This window comes from Schistocerca piceifrons, chromosome 3 (assembly GCF_021461385.2).
Source record: "Schistocerca piceifrons isolate TAMUIC-IGC-003096 chromosome 3, iqSchPice1.1, whole genome shotgun sequence".
NCBI lineage: Eukaryota > Metazoa > Arthropoda > Insecta > Orthoptera > Acrididae > Schistocerca > Schistocerca piceifrons.
Genome location: NC_060140.1, coordinates 179,586,087 through 179,592,314, shown reverse-complemented (window position 1 = coordinate 179,592,314; position 6,228 = coordinate 179,586,087).

The following is a 6,228-nucleotide window of genomic DNA, read 5'->3' as shown; positions in this document are numbered from 1 at the left end:
CCGTGTTTGCAGGATCTCATCTACCTTGCATTTACTGCAAGAACCATTCCTCCACGGTCAGACCTACCGCGCAAGGAGAAGGTTAGATTTAATTATTTATTTCAGTATGTATTGACCAGCTACACAGAAGTTGCTTTTCTTTTCTTTTTTTTTTTTTTTTTTTCAACCCACCATGACTTCAATCTCTTCATCTCAGAGTAGCTCTTACATCCAACCTCCTCAATTATTTGTATGATATATTCCAATTTCTGTCTCGCCTACAGTTTTCACCCTCAACAGCTCCCTCTAGTACCATGTGCGTTATTCCCTAATGACTTAATATACTGTCGCAGAAGCAGCTGAGAAACACAGTCACCGTGGTGTAATGGAAGCCGGCACGGTAGGTCAGCGTGTTCGGCCAGAGGGCTAGCTGCCCTCTGTAATAAAAAAAACTGACTTAATGGATCAACAACTAACTGAAACGGATGTCTTTCGACATCCGCCCAGAGCAGATACAACGAACGAAAACGAACAAAATGATATTTAAAAAAAAAAAAAAAAAGGAAAGTGGTTATGATACTAGACTGTTACATGGAGGGTCGTCAATTCAAGACTCATCTGAGCTGTAAAGTTTTAATTTCTATATTCGGTTCGAGTAAATTCTAGGAGTATCCACAAACGTCAAGAATCATTGTACTGGAATGTTCTGTATCGGTATACAGGGTGTTACAAAAAGGTACGGCCAAAATTTCAGGAATAATCCCCCACACACAAATAAAGAAAAGATGTTATGTGGACATGTGTCCGGAAACGCTTAATTTCCATGTTAGAGCTCATTTTAGTTTCGTCAGTATGTACTCTAACGTGACCAAATTGTAAATTTTCACAATCAACATGTGTGGGCTGACGAGAATTCGCACGTAATTGTGCAATCACGTCATCAACACAGATTTTCTGTGAACGTTTGGGCAGGCATTGTTGGTGATGCCTTGATTGGGCCCCATGTTCTTCCACCTACGCTAAATGGAGCACGTTATCATGATTTCATACGGGATACTCTACCTGTGCTGCTAGAACATGTGCCTTTACAAGTATGACACAACATGTGGTTCATGCACGATGGAGCTCCTGCACATTTCAGTCGAAGTGTTCGTACGCTTCTCAACAACAGATTCGGTGACCGATGGATTGGTAGAGGCGGACCAATTCCATGGCCTCCACGCTCTCCTGACCTCAACCCTCTTGACTTTCATTTATGGGGGCATTTGAAAGCTCTTGTCTACACAACCCCAGTACCAAATGTAGAGACTCTTCGTGCTCGTATTGTGGACGGCTGTGATACAATGCGCCATTCTCCAGGGCTGCATCAGCGCATCAGGGATTACATGCGACGGAGGGTGGATGCATGTATCCTCGCTAACGGAGGACATTTTGAACATTTCCTGTAACAAAGTGTTTGAAGTCACGCGGGTACGTTCTGTTGCTGTGTGTTTCCATTCCATGATTAATGTGATTTGAAGAGAAGTAATAAAATGGGCTCTAACATGAAAAGGAAGCGTTTCCGGACACATTTCCACATAACATATTTTCTTTCTTTGTGTGTGAGGAATGTGTCCTGAAAGTTTGGCCGTACCTTTTTGGAACACCCTGTATCTACCGTATGTGTTCTGGCCGGAGGCACTTCGCTCCGCGCTCTTGTATGTACAAATGTTGAATAAACCTTCGTTAAGTGAAGTTAGTGTTCGTCATTCATCTAATCACACCTTCTTCTACGTGACAGTATGTCTTTTCAATATTTCCCTTCGTCTTTTTTGCACAGACTCCTCTCCTCACCGATTCTGCTCAGAACCTGCTCATTTCTCATCAACCCACCTAATTTCCATCATTCTTCTGTAGCACCACATCGTAACGCTTCGATTCCCTTGTTTTCCGCTTTTCCCACAGGTCATGATTCCCTACCATCTTATAGCGAAGAACGCCCCCTTTGCCTGTGCTAATCTATTCCTAATAGCCCCTTCCTTCGTCTGTCACGCATTATTCGTCGCAAAGATAGGAGAATTTCTTCACTCCATACACTATGTAGTCCCCAACTTTGATGTTAATTTATCGATAATCTGATTTCTGCTGCCGCTCATTATTTTCGTCTTTCTCTGATATACTCTCAGTCTGTGCTCATTAAACTGTTCATTCCATTCAAGAAGTTCTACAGTTCATCCTCAGAATCAGCGAATCTTATTATTGATATCTTTGAACCCTGAATTCTAATCCCGCTCCAGAACCTTTAATTTCCACCATTACATCTTCCATGTATAGATTGAGCAGTAAGGGAGAAAGATTAGACTCCTCTCTTGCAACCTTTTAATTCGAGCATTTCCTTCCTACTCTTCCACTTTTATTATTTCCTTTTGGGTCTTGTAAATAATGCATAGAACCTGTTGTGGCGTCGATAGTTACGATGCCGCAACGTAGGTGCACGCTCTCGTAAGTTGGCACTACGAGAGAAGACTGACTACGCCGACCACAGCGCCCTCTCGCCGACGCTGTGGAGCTCAGCGAGTGCCGTCTTGATTTCTGCCCCATTTCATCAACAGCAGACGGCCTGGAAATATCGCTTCTACCACCGAGGGGACTAGCTTGCTATTGAGACTTTGTATTAGTTACGTTCAGTTAAAGTTTAGACAGCAACGAGTATTTGTTAGTTTTGAGGTTATACAGAACAGTCATCCTAACTTTACACGATTAGACATGGACTACGGCTTCACACCTACGTGCTCATCCTAGCCAAAATTATGTATGCATTTGATATTTACTTCTGTTTTTGACTCTATTAAAAGTGTAGTACCGAAGTGCTTCACCTCTCCTGCTCCTACTCGCTTCCTTCACTCTCGGCCTATATTACAGAAGCAGTTCACTGTAGCAGACCCACGCATCGCCTATCCAGGTGGGATACAAAACCTGTTTTCCCTATAGCTAAAAACTATTTCTCTTATAATTTCAATCACATCGTATCACTTTTAGCCGTCGAACGCTATTTCTAGATCGACACGTCCCCTAAATGTGTCATGATTGTTCTCAATTCCTGCTTCCATTAGCATGTGCAACGTCTATAGCAAGCTGTATAGAGCACTTAAAAATGTAAAAAAGAAAAACCTTTCTGAGAAAAAAAAACATACGAGGTGAAGAATACAGCCAGGATAACTAAGAACTAGATCTAGCATGTAATCTATCAGGTCGTAACTGAAACACTCAGCTACACACTTACTTACAAATTTTGAAAGTGTATTCACTCTTTGTCGTTTGTTCGGTACACTAAGCTCCAGTGTCGAATGCTGAATTAATTTATGAGGCCAGAAAATGGGAGGTACGACTACACAAAATGGAAACCAGACATCGTTGCCATGGGTCTGATATCAGCTGACAGTATGTGTGTGTGTGTGTGTGTGTGTGTGTGTGTGTGTGTGTGTGTGTGTGTGTTGTGTCACATTATAAAATAATGGGTGTGTAGTATGTGCGGCGATTGATAGAAATCAATGAACCGTGTACAAGTAGCTTTTTACATTATTAAATTATCTTTTCTAAAATATTATTCTACGCTAGGTACAAACCGAATGAGGTTGCGCTGTTTAAAACAAGCTGTCATCTCCATCCAGCCTTCGAAATTTAGGCTTTCCGTTGTTTCCTTAATTACCTGAGTCTTGTCAAAGTAGACATGCAGCTACGTAAATGCCAATATTCATTAATTATGATATCTTGTTCGTTCGTAAACTGTAATGGACGGACATAGTCAACATCCTTGTAAAGTGATAAACAGATGAATAAAACAACGACATGCATAAATACACATTTTCTACTTACACAATTAGTATCGTCAATTTTACGTCTATGCCGTATGATAAATAAAAGGAAAATTCAGTAAAGAAAAAATAATAAATTATGAGACAGAATTTATGGGCCGTAGTTATCCTTTGGGCACATTTGCCATATTGTTGGCATAGAGCAAAGGTTAGCACATAAGAGTACAGAGGTTAACAGACAAAGCTCGCATATATTGTATGTCGGTTTGAGCGGTTTCGACACGCATTGGTCACTCATTAGCTGATGGCTGCCTCAGAACGTAGCAGGATCGTTCATTTCCTCAGCTCTCCTAGCAGATAAGTCTAGAGTGACATAAATGTGGAAAATGAACAAACAATATAATTGGAACTATTGATTGCTTACCTCTCTTATTACCTTCAGGAAGCAACATGTGTCGTAAGGCCGATAGACAAGTATAACAGCAGTACAGTGCTTTCAGAAATTACATGGAAACCTGCTCTTCAATACATCGTTGCATCCCTCCTCCCTCCTGGACTTAATCTCCGTTAACACATCGCCCCCCCCCCCCCCCCCCGCCCCGCTTCCAAAAAAGTGGTTCAAATGGCTCTGAGGGCTATTGTACTTAAAATCTGAGGTCATCAGTCCCCTAGAACTTAGAACTACTTAAACCTAACTAACCTAAGGGCATCACACACATCCATGCCCGCGGCAGAATTCGAACCTGCGACCGCAGCGGGCGCGCGGTTCCAGACTAAAGCGCCTAGAACCGCTAGGGCACATCGCCCCTCCCCCTCCCCAATGCTTATAGCTGCTATATATATTTTGACTCTTTTTTTGTCCTAATTTTTAATACATTGCTCTTTTCTGTTTCCTCTAATCTCCCACTGCTTCTATCTTCGTCCATATCATCTCTGAAGTAATACTGGCCAAGTGTGTAACAATGTACGATGTGTAAACTGCTCTCTCTGGCGGCGTCCCATTTGTCTCTGCCTACCTTCGTCCTCACAGTACAGGTGGGTCTCTGATTTTCGGATCTGGGTGACCCGCTCTTCTTCCAATTAATTCCTCTTTCCTCCGAGATGAAGGAACTACTCCCTACGATAGCTAGGAGCAGTTATAGAAGTGTGTGTGTGTGTGCCGGCCGAAGTGGCCGTGCGGTTAAAGGCGCTGCAGTCTGGAACCGCAAGACCGCTACGGTCGCAGGTTCGAATCCTGCCTCGGGCATGGATGTTTGTGATGTCCTTAGGTTAGTTAGGTTTAACTAGTTCTAAGTTCTAGGGGACTAATGACCTCAGCAGTTGAGTCCCATAGTGCTCAGAGCCATTTGAACCATTTGTGTGTGTGTGTGTGTGTGTGTGTGTGTGTGTGTGTGTGTCGGCAGTACATCACATTTCGCCTCCTGATCCTGTCTGGTATATCATTAGTTTATACAATAAATAAACAAATTTTCGGTAAGCATCTCTTGTCTAGGAATCCATCGAACACTGCGAGACTCGGCTACCTCACAATTTAAAGAAAAGATATTACGTCGCATATAAGAGTATGTAGGTATTTGGATGCTTTTTTATCCGTACGGGTAGGAACCGGCGGTAAGTTGTCGTCAGCATGCAGCGCGACATGGTCCACTGCAGAAAAATCTTACGAGTGTAAGGTGGGCTGCAGCAGTGGCTGAGGGGGTGTGGAGGCGGCGGGGGCGGCGTTTGGGCAGGGCACGGGCTCTGTAAGCACCGCGCATACACCGGCCTCGTGTGTCGCCCGCCTCCATAAAAATGTAGCGGGGCTGCAGAGACACTTATGAGACTGCGAGGGCGGCTGCAGCGGGGGCGGCGGCGGCGGCGGCGGTGATTAATGGGCCACCGTGTCCGAGGGAAGAGCACGCTGGCCATCATGGCCGCCATGCAAACAACACGGCCGGTCATTTCTCATACTTTAACAAGAGTGGCCGCCCCGCCGGAATGCCCGCCTCGCCTCCGCATATCTAAGTGTTTTCGCTACACAAAAACAGCCAAGACGCCTCCGCCGCCGCCTCCCAGCCCCCCTGCCCCCGGCCGCCGCCCCCGCGCGCGCATTTGTCGTATTGACCGGCACGACGGCGGCGGCGGCAGCGGCGGCGCCGTGTTGCGCGGGCAGCGTGAGGACCAGGCGCGCGCGTGTGTGTGGCCGGGACACGGGCGCGTGTCTGCCGGCGATTAGGTCCGCTCCTCTCCTCTCCTCACCTGCGACACCTGCTCTCTGTCCGTGCGTGCGTGCGTGGGCGTCTAGGTGCGGGCGTGGCACCTCAGCTCCGAGAAACGTAATCAGACGCCGACGGCTGAGGCACCTATCTGGCGTAACGTAAGGTGAAAAAAATACACGAATCATGTAGGGTGCCGTACTGAATAAGATGTGACTAATGAAAATTTGTGACAGACTGGGAGTCAAACACGAATTTCT